Here is a 17,613-nt window from a genome sequence, read left to right on the forward strand (position 1 = left end):
AAAGAGCTTCCAAATCCCAGTACAGAGAGCATGAAGACTTTGTTGGGAGCACGTGCTCACCGGAGAGAGACAGACAGGAAGAGAGGGAGAAAGCGCCCTTCAGGGGGGCATAGTCATGCCACCATCTCTTCTTCATAGCTCCCTCCTTTTGGGATTTTGGGCATGCATGCACCTGTGCCCAGTGTGTTCCTCAAATTGCTGAGTCTGGGCCTCGAATCCCATGCAGTTGGTTATGTGGGATCCAGCGGCCTTAACCACTAGGCCATGAGGTGGCCTAGTCAGCAAACATTATTGAAGCATATGCAGTGTTACCGTGGTGTGCAGTGTTCTCCATTTGCTTGGATACACTGCTACCATTTATTTATTTATTTTTTTGCAATACCCCTCACCCCCACTCTGCAGTGCACTTCTCCAGCCAACACTAAGGGCTCTTTTTTTGACAATTGTCCTCAGGCTACTGGAGCCACTTTGCCTGCCCGGAGAGTTTGGCGAATCTTCTGGTGGCCGGCACCTCACCTCTCTTGGCCCTGAGGCTGTGTTAACCAGTGTGTGTGTATGGGGGGAAGGTGGGGGAGATGGGAGCCCAGGCCTTTTGCTGAGGTGTCATTCCCACTCCAGAGCTCCCCACGGGATCAGGCTGAAACTCTTCTCTGTAGGGACTTGGCTCAAAATCACATCTTCCTTGACACTGTCCCATTCCCTGTCTCCCTGTCTTGCTGCCTGGTGCCCTTTGTCCCCTTCCCTTTTAATGAATCACTTGCATAAGAATCCTCATCTGAGGATCTGCTTCTGAGGATTCCGATCTGAAATAGCCGCTGTTCTGGGTTTTGGGGATATGGGGCTGGACAAGAAAGATGTGACAAGGTCTCTGCCCTCACAAAAGCCTTGGGGCTGGGAAGATTTTCAGCGCAGTCAGGGGACTCAAAGGTGGGGCAGGACAGCAAAGTGAGCCGTTGAGATGTGGGAAGAGCAGTTTACTTTGTTCAAAGTTCGGTGTCTCTCATCCTTCAATAGCTCCTGTCTTTGTGCGTGTTTCACAATGAAGATGCTATTTGTACAATAGAATATATATGTGTGTGTGTGTGTGTGTGCGTGCGTGTTGAAATGAAATAAATGAACGTGATTCTGGGACGAGTGCTAAATAGGTTTTTATTTTCTATTTTATTTTATTTTATTTTTTTTGGAGAGGTTTTTGCTATGGGGCGCGTGCGCTCGCCAGACAGACAGAGAGAGACAGAGAGATAGCGAGAAATCACCCCCCAGGAGGGATGGTCACGCCGCAATCCCTTCTCCTCCATTCTCCTCTCGGAATCTTGGGCACGCACGCACACGCACCCGGCGTGAGTTTTAAGCCAGTGGGTCCGGGATGCGAACCGCAGTCGACTACGTGGGAGTCCAGCGACATAGCCATTATGCTAACTGCTGGTCCCTAAATAGGTTTTTATTAACAGGGAAGCGAGATAAAAATGTTGGTACACAGACGCAGCCCGCCTGGTAGTGGCAGTTAAGCATGTCCTTAGTGGAACTGGAGACCCCACGTTGCCATTTCCCAGCCCCAGAATGTACCGAGGGCTGTCATTAAGCCACCCCCAAGGTCTTTTCCATTCAAAACAAGCTCTACCTCTCTGGCTTTTCCAACGAGCTTTATCTTTCTGCCCCTTCATCATTTCTGTTCCTTTTCTTTGGACCCTCTCCAAGTTCCACAGGCCTGGCATTAATTGTAAGGCCCAATATTCCTATAATTGCAGGGTAAGTATTTTTGTGCAGATCACAAGCCTGACCTCCTTTGTTATTTAGTTTGAGCTCGATTCTCCGTGGACAGAGAGAGAGGCATGAAATGAGTAAATATTGAATCCAGGAGAAGCCTGCGGCTTCAAAATGTTTTCCCATTGGCTTGGCGCTGGCCCACATATTAAAGTCACTTCCATGGAGCTCTGGGTTGTGCCCTGCGATGAAGGACCGGCCTGCCCCAGGAACTCCAGAGCTCCTCTCAGCAGTGCCTTAAAGAGGGTTCTGAGCGCGGAGCCAATGGGAGCCCGGGAAATGACTGCACAGCAAATTGAAATCAATGAACAGAAGTAAGTGGCTCGACATTTGCAGGTACTCTTCACAGCCACATTAGCAACGCAGCTAGCAGCAGCTCCTGAAAACTCCACTTACATCTCTTCATGCTGCCAGTGGCAGGTCCTGGGTGGGAGGATATGCTCCTGGGGTGGGGCAGGTGCTGACCTTTACGTTTGAGGTGGGAGTGCAGTGGAGGGGAGGAGGAGGCCAGGTGGTGGATAGCAGCAGCATTAGGCAGGTGAGAGAGTTCAGAGCCTGGAGGCAAGATCCAGGTGGCAGTGAGAGAAGTCCTGGGCATCAGAGAGGTAAGCCTCATGCCAGAAAAATCCTCAGAAGCAACTGGTGTTTGAGAAGCCATCCTCTATTACTGATCTGCAGCGCTACGGGCTGTGGTCTTCATCCAGATGTTCAGTGCATCAATCTTCCAGCTACTGTGTCCTCTTCGTGATGGACCAGCAACTCCAATGTGAGAGTGAGCTGACCGGGGCTCCAGTGTACTCTGTCATCATGGGGCAGAGGAACTTTTCGGAAACCATCAGGTTCACATGGTCCTCACTTGTAACATGCCTGCACCCACCGGCACTTCAGCATTTACGATACAAAGGAAATAAATGCATGACACTGAGCAATGATAGATAGGTCATCAAAAGTATGAGTACTATTGCAATTTAAAGGCTGCAGTAATAGTCCATGACACAGTAAGGTCCTAGGTGACAAAGAACTTACTTTAAATGAATTCTGTTAGTTGCTAGCCAGTGGAGGAAGCTCCAAAATAATATGAAATGATGGTGAAGATATTAAAGATACTTGAGGACTTACCATACATAGTGATTTAAGAACTTTAGATGAAGTCCTTGCACAGTGGGCTTATTTCCAAGCAAAAGTGTCCCTATTCTGTATAGGTTTACACATATACAAATTCCAAAAAAAGTGAGTATTCACACATTCACCCATCTATCTATCCATGTATGCATTCATCCATTTATCCATTCAATTCTTTCATCCATTCATCTGTTGTCCAACCATCCATCCATCCTTCCATCCATTTACTCATTATCCAACCATCCATTCATTCACCTGTCTACTCATCTATCTATTCATTCATCCATCCGTTATCTGACCATCCAACCATCAAGACATCCATCCATTCACTGTCCAGCCACCCATCCATCCATATATACATACATCCACATAACATGGACCAAGCACTGTGCTAGACATAGGATATGCACAGGAGAGTAAGACAGTATTGCAATCAAGGAGTGCAGGATTTAGTGCAATAACTTTGAATTCTACCATCTATTCAAAGCCAGATAAATTATGGTTGCATACAAAAATTACACGCTTGAATCTAACACAGTGTTGAGTACTCCAGTGGGTGAGAGACATCCTTGGAAGCGAAACAACTCCAGGCAAGAAGAGCTACCTGTGTTCCCTGAATTCATCCCCCTGTATTTCTCCCTTTTCCCCAGCAATGCTTTTATATTCATTTTCATGACTGTACCTAGACCCCAGAAGTTACTGTCCTCTCTCTTCAAGCCTTTGTAAGCAAAGATCTTTCTCTTTCCCCTTTAGCAAAGTAGGAAGGCCATTACAAAGGCTAAGGACAAAAGAAATCCTGAAAAGTAAATATTTAAAAATGCCCAAGACTGTTTAGGAGGTAAGAATTCTCTATCCCAGGAATTCTTCTAAGATACTCTGAGCTTCTCAGCACACAGAATTTCTTCACGGTAAGATCACATCACTTTAGATGCATTCTGAATGGCCATCTCTTATGAGTGAACTGCCTGGTTTCCTTCCAGCTTCTGGTCTTCTTGTCCTTCTGGTCTCTTAGCTTGGCCATGGGCATCAGTCAGCTGTTGCTTGGTAACAAAAACAACCAGAGAATCCCAGAGGTATGATCATCAGCATTTACTTCTCTCATACATGGAGCCACCTAGCCAGGGTGGCTCTGTTAGTCTTGACGGGCTCAGCTGGGATTGGCCCTAAGCTTTAAGTTGGACCCAGATTTGTTCTCCATTTCTTTCATCCTTCAGGTACCAGCAGGAGAGCTGGGGACAGGTTCCTCTGAGGACAAGGGAAGGGGAACAAAAAGGCAAGCAGAAACAAAAGAGGCCCCTTCGGTCTATGCTCAGAACTGAGTCACTTCTAGCTACATTCTAACAACCAAAGCAAGTCATATGGCCAAGCTCGAAGTCAAGGGGAAGTAAAAGGGGCCACCAAGTTGGACAATAACGTGTGTAGGTTCAAGGTAGTGGGAAGAATCAGGTGCAGATATTTAATTTACCACCAGGAGAAATGGAAAACTTCAAAAATGGATACATAGCATATAGATTCTTCACAACAATGCAAAGGACAGGTGATTAGTATGCCCAATTTTATGTGTTTGTTTACTTATTTTACTTTTTTAGTTTTTAAGAGATTTTTGCCTTAAGGTGCATGCAGTTGCCAGAGAAAGAGAGAGAGAGCGAGAGCGCTAAAGATAGTAAGAGGGAAAGTGAGAAATCACGCCCCAGAGGGAATGACCATACCACAACCCCTTCTCCTTCATTCTTTTCCCAGGATCTTGGGCATACATGCATATATACCTGGTGTGATTTTCAAGCCACTGGGCCCAGGACTCAAACCATGGTTGGCCACATGGTAGTCCAGCAACACAACTACTATGCCATCTGCTGACTCTACTTCCTTTTAAAATTAATTAATTAATTTCTTTTATAATCAAAAAAAGAGAGTGCACCCCTAACAGGGTCCTGACACCAAGATCCAGCCGCAGCCTTCAGCCAGTCTCAGATTATAGGCGCATGCAGGTCCTGCAAACTCAGGGAGGCCTCTGGACTTGAACTGAGAACCTGTCCACATGAGATGGCCTTGCTGAGCATAGCGTTTTGCCACTGCACCACGGTCTGGCCCCAACTGTGCCCAATTTGACAAAGCAGCCACTGTGATGTAAAGCAACAAGGTGACTTGGCCAAAGTCCCCCGGCCCATGCACGTGTGGCAGTCTTGCCTCAGCACAGCATCATGGTCCAGGAGTTAGTCCCCTTCCACTCACCCTCTTTCCCAAACACATCCAGATGCCACTCTCCCATTGCAAATGGCCTGGCCTCCAGGGCATTTCCTGTTTTCAGTCTGGAAGTCTGCCTGCTTCTGGTCTCATTTGCATAGCTGAGCTGATTAACAATTGCTGAACCCTAGCGGAGCTTGGCCACGCAGGCCAAGGTTAGCTTAGCTCTCTTCTCTCCTGCAAAATTTTGTGTGGCTCCCCCAAGAGGAATGGTTTGCAAAGCGCCAACATTATTATCCATAATGTATAAAGCCCTCAAACATATATTGATTGACATTAATACTACATGTAGTAAAATGGAGGGTCATTCTCGCACATGGGTGGAAATGTTCCGAGTATAAATTACCTTTATAACTATCAGGCAAATGCCTGTTAACATTATGGTGGCCTTTCATCAGCCTCCGGGCTAGATAGCTTGGCGTCTTCACTACTATTGGTGGCCTCTTAGTTTTATCTACATGTATTTGTATAAAATGTTGCCTTTTAAATGTACTTTTATTTCTTTAGTAGTGAGAGGAAAACACAGCTTTCAGCCGCGGCTTTGGGTTATAAATGAGAGATTGTATTGTTATAGGAGAGGTAGTTCTAAAGAAAATGAAATCGTTCCAAGAAAACCTTCTTTTCAAAATACTGGTTTCGGGAACCAGCAGTTAGCGTAATGGCTATGTCACTGGATTCCCACAAGAAGACATTTTATATTCTGTAAGTTGAGTAAGTGTAATTTTGATAGCCTTTAAAGGTAAACCAATTTTATATATAAATTTGATTAGAGATATGTATATAAGTATTTGTGTGTGTATACATATATATATGTATATATATATATATATATACTGGTTTCTGTGTTTGTTATATAACTTAAACAGTGAACTGGTCCTACAAGACTTTTACTTTTACATTGTTTTTCCTTTATTCATGATAAAGTGTGGGCACATGCGTGCATGTACTTGAGAGTGAAAGAAGTGGGGGGAGAGAGAGAGAAAGAAGCGCCTTCCACAGGGTTTGGTCATGGCACGATCCTCTTATTCTCGTCCTCCAGCTGCTTGGATCTTGGATGGGCATACATGCCCAGTGCGTGTCAGGTGGACCTGGCTGAGGATTTGAACCATGGTGATCACGTAGGATCTGGCTTCGCTTGAGCAGGACATTACTTCTGCACCCCAGAGAGGCCCACAGTTCTATAAAGCTTTTTTTTTTTTTTTTTTTTAAGAGGCTTTCACTATAGGGCGCGTGCGCTCGCCAGACAGACAGAGAGAGACATAGAGACAGAAAGTGAGAAATCACCCCCCAGGGGGGATGGCCATGCTGCAATCCCTTCTCCTCCATTCTCCTCTCGGGATCCTGGGCACGCACGCACACGCGCCCGGCGTGAGTTTTAAGCCACCGGGTCCGGGATGCGAACCGCGGTCGACTACATGGGAGTTCAGCGACATAGCCATTACGCTAACTGCTGGTCCCTCTATAAAGGTTTTTACAAGCAGAAGTCGCTGGCAAAGCTGCCTCCTTTTTCCATTCATTTCTATTGGTTATTTCTTCGGGCATTTACCTGTTTAAATAACACACTTACCCTGCTCTTTCAGGGTTTTGCAGTTTCAGGCATGATCTTTCCCTTTCTATTGGCTTCGTATGATGAAATAGGAAGGTTTAGTTCTCTTTCACCACCCTCACCCGTACTCACTCTTCCCTGTCTCACTCTCTCAAAATACCTCAACACAGGTTGAGCATCCCTAATGTGAAAATCTAAAATCTGAAATGACCATGCAAACAATATTCATAGCCGAGCCACGCAGTACTCTGTTAGATTTTCCCACTTTCTCCCAGCGGTAGATGATTTGCAAAGATAATTGCGCTCGTTCTGCACGCCCCTTTGCCACGTGACGGCTGCTCTGGCACATCTTGGTTGGTTTCTCCACTTCTTGACTCTGGGCTCCGCCATGTGAATCGCTCTGGCCAATTGGACATTGTATTCATTTCCCGTTGCTTCTCTAACAAACTACCACAAATGTGATGGTTTAAATCAACACCGTTTTTATTCTCACGCAGCTCTGGTGGTCAGAAGTCTGAAGTCAGTTGCAGAGAGCCAAAGTCAAAGTGTTAGCAGGACTCGTTACTTTTGGAAGGTCTGAGTGAAAATCTGTCTCCTTGCCCTCTTTCGATTTCTAGTGGCCACCTGCATTTCCTGGCTCATGGCTCATTCCTCCGTGGTTCAAGTGCATCGCTCTCATCTCTGCTTCCATCATCGTGTCGCCTTCTCCTCTGACTCTGCAGCCTCCCACCTCCTTCTTAGAAGGACCGTTGTGATTATATCAGCATCCCCTGGATAATCCAGGATAACCTCTCCATCTCAAGATCCTTAACTAAATCACATCGGCAAAATCCCTTTTGCCACACAAAGTCACATTCACAGGTTGTAGGGATTACGATGCGGACGTATTTGGGAGGGTGCTATTCAGTCTGTCACAGGCATGAACAAATGGGGTGCAGTTTGAGACCTGAGACCATGATGTGACTCGGTCTCTACCAACCCAGTGGTGAGGCCACATGTAGAAAAACTGAGGCTTCCTAGCCAACAGCTTGGCAGCCACGGGACATGTGAATGAGGCCATCTTGGATCATCAGGCCTCAGTTGAGCCATCGGATGAGTGCAGCCATATACACGCCTACAGGCAAGACCAGCAGGGCCACTCAGATGAGCCCAGCCCAAGAAGTTGACCCACGAAGCTGTGGCCAAATAAAGCGGTGATTTTTCTTTTTTGGAGAGGTTTTTGCCATAGGGCACGTGTGCTCACCAGAAAGACAGAGAAAGACAGAGAGACAGAAAGCGAGAAATCACCCCCCAGGGGAAATGGCCATGCCACAATCCCTTCTCCTCCATTCTCCTCTTGGAATCTTGGGCACACGCCAGGTGTGAGTTTAAGCCACCAGGTCCGGGACTTGAACTGCGGTTGACTACATGAGAGTCCAGCAACATAGCTGTTATACCAACTGCTGGTCCCAAGTGGTGATGGTTGTTAAGTCACCAAATGTTTGAGTGCTTTGTTACACAGTAATAGATAACTGAGACATTTTTCTATGTTCCTATTGCTAACTCAACCCCCAAGTTTCTACTTGCTGTCTAAATCTTCTCTTAATATAATCAAGCACACACAATATTCATTATGGCATCTTGATCATTTCTGGAATCCCCTAATTCATCTAATCTGGAGTGTTTTTTCCTCCCTACTCCTGTTGTACAACCATCCTAAATCTTTCATCTCTTATTTTTCTGAAACTTTCTTTACAGTCTTCCTGAGATTCCCCTTTTATTCCCTCCTTTGTATTAAATTTTTTATGTCCTAGATCCCATGTCTTTTTCTTTCTTGGTTTACTCTCTTGATTTAGTTGAGCACATCCTCTGTTAGCTTCCTGGGAAAGACTGAAAAGAATGTACAATCTTGGGACCAGCAGTTAGTGTAATGGCTATGTCTCTGGACTTCCACGTAGTTGACCGCCGTTCGAGTCCCAGACCCGGAGGCTTAAAACGAAAGCCGGGCGTGCGTGCATGCCCAAGATCCCGAGTGGAGACTGGAGGAGAAGGGATTGTGGTGTGGCCATCCCCCCTAGGGGGGTGATTTCTCGCTTTCTGTCTCTCTGTCTCTCTCTGTCTGTCTGGCGAGCGCACGCGCCCTATAGCAAAAAACAAAACAAAACAAAACAAAAACCTCTCCAAAAAAAGAATGTACAATGTTGAGGATCTGCACGATTGCAAATACCTTGTTAATATACTTATAGATGTTAATATATTTATAGATGTTTTTAATTGCCAAAGGGTACATGTGCTCACCAGAGGAAGACACAGAGAAAGAGAGAGAGAAAGCACCTTCCAATAGGGCATGGTCACATTGCAATCTCTTCTCTTCCATTTCTCCATCCTTTTGAAATTTTGGGCACACACACACACACACACACACACACACGCACACATGCCTGGCATGTTTTTTCAAACCACTAGGGCTGGGATTTGAACTGCAGTTGGCCAGGTAGAATCAGGCTCTCTTCATCACTACACTGCAGGGCTGGCCAATATACTTATATATTTTCACTGGGTATAGTGAGAGAGACAGGGAGGCAGCATTTTCTATAGTATCTTACTGCTGCAATCTACCCCAGCTTCAGTCAGCTCCCAATCATGGGCAGGCCTACTCAGGGAAGTCTCCAGATGCAAGCCTAGAAACTTCACATGTGCGTCAGGCTCACAGAGCATTTTCCTACCATGCCACCATCTGGCTCCCACTTTTACCATTTTGACAGCTTTTCTCATCATCATTTAGCTTCCTGTTGTTGAGAACTCTGACATAATTCTGATTCTTCAACTTTTTTTTTTTTTTGAGAAGTTTTTGCTATAGGGCCAGACAGAGAGAGACAGAGAGACAGAAAGCGAGAAATCACCCCCCAGGGGGGATGGTCATGCCGCAATCCCTTCTCCTCCATTCTCCTGGGAGCCCACAGTCCTGAATGGAGGGGGAGGGAGAGGAGCAGGGGTGGCGGCATGCCCACTGCTGCAGGGGCGGGGGTCGTTTCACTCCACCCTTCACCCCTATCTCTCTCTGGCAAGTGCACATGCCCTCTACAAATTTTTAAAACGTTTATTTCTTCCACGAGAGAACCAGAGAGACAGAGAGAGAGAGAGAGAGAGACCCCCCCCAGGGGGTATGACCATGCCACAATCCCTTCTTCTCCATTTTCCATTTGGGATTTTGGGTATGCATACATATGTGCTTGGCATGTCCCCCAAGCCATCAGATCTAGTGGGTCCAGGACTCCAACCATGCATTTAGCCAAATAGGATCCAGCTACCCCAACCATCATGGCACTGGTGGGCCCCACAATATGTTCATTTCACTTAACTCCTTTTTCACATGGTTCCCACACCTTCAACTCTACCTAGGAACCACCTGTCCTGAGATTTTCATTTTTATGCTAAGGACTGTGTACCCAATGGGAAGGAGAGTAGCCTGTCTGCATAAAGAGAAGTAGGGAACCCAAAGTGGTCTTCTAGAGAGACTTCGAATCACTTCTTTTATGTTCAGCCTCATATTCGCCTCTACTTCTAGAGGCACATGATGACACCCATTTCTGGCTATTTAGGCAGTTTAATGGGGCATATGAGGTTCTAAGTGCTCCCTCACCCCACTGCCCAGTCAGTATTCACATTCTCAGGTCTGCTAAGTTAGTTACTATTTACTCACCTGCTTTTTATGTTCTTTTTTCTTTTTTCTGAGAGGTTTTTGCTATAGGGCATGTGCGCTCACCAGAAAGACAGAGAGAGACAGAGAGATAGAAAGTGAGAAATCACTCCCCAGGGAGGATGACCACGCCGCAATCCCTTCTCCTCTGTTCTCCTCTCGGGATCTTGGGCACGCACACACATGCACCTGGCCTGAGTTTAAGCCTCCGGGTCCGGGACTCAAACCGCAGTTGGCTACCTGGGAGTCCAGCGACATATCCATTATGCGAACTGCTGGTCCCAATAAATCATTTTTTAAAAAAAGAAGGAAGGGAAGGAGGGAAGGAGGGAGGAAGGAAGGAAGGAAGGGAGGGAGGGAGGGAGGGAGGGAGGGAGAAAGAAAGGCGGTAGAATCCTGAAGTGGGAGAAATTATGCCAGATATAATAAATAAGACAAACGGTGATCATTTGATGCATTAGCTGGGCCTCAAGCAGTGCACTGATGCCTTACTTTGTACAACTCTCGGTGACTAGCACATTAGGAGAATCAGCTATCCCACCAAATCCCACTTCTACTGCCTCAATTTCTGCTGCTTTGCCGGGAAGCAAATTTCTCCAAAGCCTAGCTTCCTATGGCTATATTAATGTGAACTGTAATAATACACAACTGTAAACTAGTTTATGTGATTCCCAAATGAATGAGTAGGGGGAAGGTAATTTATTATCAATTTGCATCAAATTTCAGTTAATGTAAAAATGCAAAGCTTATTTTAATATACTTATTTCTGGGAAAGGCTTTCCATTAAATAGAGTGTCAAGTGGGGGTAACGATTTGCCTGGGGAAGAATCTTTATGGTTTTGATGTCGGGGCTCCCTGGGAGAAACCACAAGCTTTCGGAAGGCTTTGGGTCAGGCTGCAGGTTCAACTCACAGTGGAGCTGAGTTTTTCAACTTCCCCACTGGCTGGTTTAAACATGATTAATTACAATGAAAGATCTGATGGTCTCTTCTGGGGCGAGATGGGAAGACCAGGACGAGAACTAACAGAAGGGGTCGGGCTTGGGAGAAAGCAGCGTGTACAGCTTTGACCTACAACAGAGGTCAGCAAACTATGGCCCGAGGGTCAAATCCTACCCAACGCCTATTTCCATGAAGAACATTTTATTGGAACAGGCCACACCCACTCCTTTACTTACTGTGTCTTCTTCTTTCACGGTACAGTGGGAGATCCTATCCTGCAAGTCTCAGAAATTTATCAGCTAGCCTTTTATAGAGAAGGGTCTGCAGACCTATGGTCCACAGAATGGCTCTGCATCTATTTGAATGTAGGTTAGTTGCAAGTGACAGGATGTCGTGGTAACCCTTTGATGTGTAGTAAAGTATCTCAAGACCTAGTATCTTAAGACAACCGTAATCATCTATTTCTTTCTCATGAATCTGTGATTCAAGCAAAGCCTGGTGGGGAAGGCTTATCTTTACTCCAGGTGTTTGTAGCTGGAACTGCTCAGCTTGGGGCTAGAGAAGTTGCTTTCAAGAGGGCACACTCAGGGACCAGCAGTTGGCATAATGGCTATGTCACTGGACTCCCATATAGTTGACCGCGGTTCAAGTCCCAGTCCCGGTGGCTTAAACTCACTCCGGGTGCATGTGCATGTGTGCCCAAGATCCCGAGAGGAGAATGGAGGAGAAGCAATTGTGGTGTGGCCATCCCCACCCCCCCGGGGGGGTGATTTCTTGCTCTCTGTCTCTCTGTCCCTCTGACGAGCGCACGTGCCCTATAGCAAAAACCTCTAAAAAAAAAAAAACAAGGGCACACTCAGATGGCTGGCAAGTGATGCTGACTGTGAGTTGAGTTGGAGCTCTGGCAGGTTGAAGGTCAGGGACCCTGGTTCCTCTCTAAGTGGGTCTCTCTACAGGCTGTTCAGATTTTTTTTTTTTTGTTAGAGGTTTTCACTATAGGGCGCATGCGCTTGCCAGAAAGACAGAGAGAGACAGAGAGATACAAAGCAAGAAACCACCCCCCAGGGGGGATGGTCACGCCGCAATCCTTTCTCCTCCATTCTCCTCTCGGGATCCTGGGCACGCACGCACATGCGCCAGGCGTGAGTTTTAAACCACTGGGCCCGGGACTCGAACCATGGTCGACTACATGGGAGTCCAGCGACATAGCCATTACGCTAACTGCTGGTCCCCCTGAGTCTGGTTTCTAAGGGCAAGCATCCAAAGAGACAGGAAGGACATGATGGCCTACATCCAGAAACTGGCCAAGAATTCCACCATATTCTATTATCAAGTGGTCACAGAGCCCAGGCTCATGGGAAGGAGACAGAGATTCCCACCTCTTGATGGAGGGAAAATCAAAAAATTGAGGGGTGGGCCAGCCCCATGACCTAGTGGTTGAGAGAGTTGACTCCTACATGACTGACTGCACAGTTCAAATCCTGGCCCCAGCAGCTTGAAAAACATGCCTTGTAAGTGTGTATGCCCTAAATCCTGACCAGATAGAGAAATGGAGAAGGGATTGTTGTGTGAACATACCCTGTCGGAGCTGCTATTTCCCTTGCCCTCTCTTTCTGTTTCATTTAGTCAAGCACACGTGCCCTCTGGCAAAAAAAAACCCTTAAAGCAAAAGAAAAAGAAAAGAAAAAGAAAAAGAAAAATAGAAAGGCTTTTTAAAAATTATTATTAATATTATTTGTGATTGAGATGTCATGCTTGTATCCATTCATGGAGCACAATGTTATGTTTTGATATATAGATACAATACGGAATGATTAAATCAATCTAACGAACATATCCATCACCTTGCTAAGCTATTTTTTTTTTTTGTGATGAGATAGTTAAAATCTATTTTTTAGCAATTTTGAAATAGATGATGGATTATTTTTATTATTATTTTTAAAGAATTATTTATTCGATTTTATTTATCATCATTATTACTTCTTTTTAAATTGGCTACAGGGCACATGTGCTCCCCAGAGAGAGACACAGAGAGAGAGAGAGAGAGAGAGAGAGGGAGAGTGAGAAAGCAAGCCCCTATGTGTGGAGAGAGAGGGAAAGTGAGAAAGCAAGCCACTAGGTTTGAGACTCAAACCATCGTTGGCCATGTGGGAGTCCAGTACCTTAACCACCATGCCACCTGCTGGCCCCTATTATTATTTTTTTTATCTTTATCTAGCCAAGAGAGACAGAGACAGAAGAAAAGGAAAAAATCACCCTACATGAGGAATGGTCATGCCACAATCCTTTCTCTTCCATGGCTTCCTCCTTTTGGAATTTTGGACATGCGTGCACATGTACATGCACCTGGTGTGTTTCTCAAGCTGCTGGATTTGAGACTCGAATGATGCACTTAGCTATGTGGGACCCAGTCCCATGAACCAGCAGGCCATGGGCTCGCCCCAGTGTATTATTATTTATTATAGTCACCATTCTGCGTAATAGATTACCAAAGCTCATTCCTCCAGTTTCACTGAAAATTGTACCCTTTGATGTACATCTTCTTTTCCTCTTCATCCTTCTCCTCCAGTCTTTGGTAACCATCATTCTGCTCTCTATTTCTATGAGTTCAATTATTTTAGATTCCACATCTAAGTGCCATCATGAATTATTTTTCTACACTGGTTTATTTCACTTGGCACCATGTCCTCTAAGTTTATCCATGTTGTTCCAAATCACAAAATTTCCCTTCTTTTAAAAGACTAAATGGTATGTCATTGTGTATCTATACTACATTTTCTTTATCTTTTCATCCTTATGGGAGAGTCCTATTTTATTTTATTTCATTTTTACCATAGGGTATGTGCACTCATGGGAGAGAGACAGAGAGACAGAGAGGGAAAGTGAGAAAGCATTCCCCAGAGGGGATGACCATGCTGCAATCCCTTATCCTCCATTATCCTCTCAGGATATGGGGCATGCATGCACACAAGCCTGGTGTGTTTTTTAAGCTACCAGGTCTGGATCTTGAACGCCATAGTCAGCCATGTAGAATCCAGCCACCTTAACCACTATACCACCTGACTGGCCCAAGAGGGAAGAGTTACATTTTTTTTTTTTTTGAGGGGGTTTTTGTGTGTGTATGTGTGTGTGTGTGTGTGTGTGTGTGTGTGTGTGTGTGTGTGTGTGTGTGTATGCTGTAGGGTGTGTGTGCTTGCCAGAGAGACAGAAAGACAGAAAGCGAGAAATCACCCCCCAGGGGGGATGGCCATGCCACAATCCCTTCTCTTCCATTCTCCTCTCGGGATCTTGGGCATGCATACATGCGCACCCGGCATGAGTTTAAGCCACCGGGTCTGGGACTCGAACTGTAGTTGACTACATGGGAGTCCAACAACATAGCCATTGTGCCAACTGCTGGTCCCAGAAATACAGATTTTTATTTAATCTCCCATGCCAACAAGTCTGGAACTAGATATTTACAAGATTGGTCGAGCTACCCAATGAGCTTTTATCGAGGGCTACTCTTCTTCATCCACCTATTCTGCAGTCTTTAGCATATTCTTCTAATCCTTAAATCTGTCATAAGACAAAAGTGACAGCACCAAGTTTTAGGTCTCCACATAATAGTGTCCTGAGCAAGAAAGAAGAAAGTGGGTAGAGGGCCGGGTAGTGGTACAGCAGTAACACAACTGGAGCCACATCAGAAAGGTTCTAAGTTAGTATCCCAAGACCTCCGTGAGCACACCAGGTGTGGGTGTGCATGCCTATGATCTGAGCTGGCTGAGGCTGGGGGTGGATCATGGTGTAGGGACTCTGCTGGGGGTACCTCTCTCTCTCCTTCTCTCTCATGGAAGAGATAAATAAACTTAAAGAGAGAGAGAGAGAGAGAGAGAGAAAGAAAGAAAGAAAGAAAGCATTTCTGAAATGCTTTCTCTTATATAAGGAGAAAATCTTGGGACTAGGAGTTGGCGTAATGGCTGTGTTGCTGAACTCCCATGTAGTCAACCACAGTTCGAGTCCTGGACCCGGTGGCTTAAACTCACACTGGGCACGTGTGCGTGCGTGCCCAAGATCCCAAGAGGAGAATGGAGGAAAAGGGATTGTGGCGTGGCCATCTCCCCCAGGGGGTGATTTCTCGCTTTCTGTCTCTCTGTCTCTCTCTGTCTTACTGGTGAGTGCATGTACTCTATAGCAAACACCTCTCAAAAAAAGAAAAAAAAAAGAAAAGAAAAAGCAAAAAAACTCTCCTCTCCAAATGCTTAACAGACTTCCAGTTATGACTCCTTATTCAGAACAGGGTCATGGGATCATTTCTTTCCCATCACTAGCAAAGAGGATTGGGATTTCCATAGCTGGACTGGAGTAATGGTCCTCTGAGGCTAGGGAAGAGACTCACATTTTCTGCTCAGTTGCTGCATGCTAGCAAAACCAGGTTTCCGGTTTAGCAAAAAAGAAGGGAAAAGAGGTAGTTCAGTAGTCAACCAACAGTGTCTGCCATGTTGGATATTGCCCAAGTTTGTCTCTCTGTCAATGGAGATCTTGGAGTAGTAGGGCATCAGGGTTAGGTGAGGGGTCTGGGAAACATGGTGGGGCTGGATGGAGCCTGGATACAGAGGCCTTTGCTGACATAGTGGACTTTTATTTCTGAGCCCAATCTTCAGCTAAGACTGTCCAGGTGAAAGCCACTTAGGTGGCAAATTAACATTCTCATGGTAAAACTCCTTCATTAGCACAGCTCTCCTGAGAGTTCTGGAATCCAGCTATCTCAGCTAGTTGAAGCATCCCTTGAGGCTCTGCAGCTGAGCAGTTGGACAATGTTTCCCAAATTCTGGTCTGCAGACAAGTACCAGAATCCCCTGGAGGTGCTTGTCAGAAAATTCCCCAGCCCTGCCTTCAGAGATTCTGATTTAAGAGGCCTAGGATGAAGCACCTCAAGGCAGAGACAGTGTATCCTGAGGCTTCTTTAGCAAGTGCCCTCAGGTGATTCTGAGGAGGTGATTCTGAGGCCCAAACAGGTTTGGGAACTATTGGTTTATGACTCCAGTGCTATTGAAGCCATCTGAAGCTGATGAGGAACAGCTGGGGTAGAGTTTTCAGTTACCTCAGTAAATCCCTACAAGGGGAGCTACTTGCTCATTCCTGTGGTGGTAGCTCCAATGTGACTGCAGAGACTGGGCCTTCTCTCAGGCCCTGGCATTTCCTGAGGACTACTCTTACCTGTCTCTCAAAAAGTGGGGACCCTTCACAAGACTGTGAGGTTACCCTATCCCCACATGGAGGACCTGAGCTGCCTGCTAGCTTGGGGGCTCCCAGCGTACCTTGGTGTGTTGGGTTTGTTTTGCTGTGGTAAAAATTACCATAAATGCAGTAGCTTAAAACAACACAAACTTATTCTTACAGTTCTGGAGATTATAAGTCCCAAATAGGTCTAACCAAGTTAAAAGCAAGGTATCACAGGGCTGTGTTCTTTTCTGGAAGCTCTACGGGACCACGTCCTTGCCTTTTCCATCTTCTAGAGACTGCCCATGTACCTTGGCACATAGCCCCCTTTTTCTGCCTTCAAAGCCAGCAATGGCAGGTCAAATCTCAAACGGCATCATTCAAACCTCCTCTCTTACATCCCCCTTTTCCTCAGAAAGATCTTTGTGATTATATTGAGGCCACCCTGATAATCCAGAAAAATCTCCCCAATCTCAAAGTCCTTAACCTAATTGCATCAGCAAAGTTCCTTCTGTCATATAAGGTCACATATTCACGGGTTCCAGGGAGTAGGACACAGACATCTTCGGGGGGCATTATTTTGCTTATCACACAGTCTCTTAGTTGAATTGGCTTCTCTTCCTTGGGATAAACTAATTTCTCCAGAATGTTCTACTGAGTGCCCTTTTGCTCTGGAAGTCAGACATGTTCCAAGGCGGGTTCTTGGTGAAGGCAATTCCTGTTTCCTGTGGTTCGGCCACGGTGGGGTTATATCCCCTGGATATTCCCTGAAGAAAAGTCATTGGATTCCATGCCTTTTTCTTTCTCAAACCTAGAGATGGCTCTTTAAACACCGGCCACTTCGTTGTTGTTTGAGTAAACTAAAGCATTTTAAAACATTACCATCATGATCTGTCATTTTCTTCTATTTAAGGCATTGTCACATCACAGCAAGCATACAGAAAATCTCTCTTTTCAATGTTATGATTCTTATTTCTTCTGAAAGAACTGTGTGCTGCCTCTCACTTCCTTGGGGCATTCCAAGGGGGACCCAGTAACCCCCAAACAACATAATCCTAAGGTGTGTGGGGGGGGCGGGGGGCTCTTGATCTAGTTGAAAGTGAGAACTGTCAGGG

Source organism: Tupaia chinensis, unplaced genomic scaffold (assembly GCF_000334495.1).
Source record: "Tupaia chinensis unplaced genomic scaffold, TupChi_1.0 Scaffold000248_2, whole genome shotgun sequence".
NCBI lineage: Eukaryota > Metazoa > Chordata > Mammalia > Scandentia > Tupaiidae > Tupaia > Tupaia belangeri.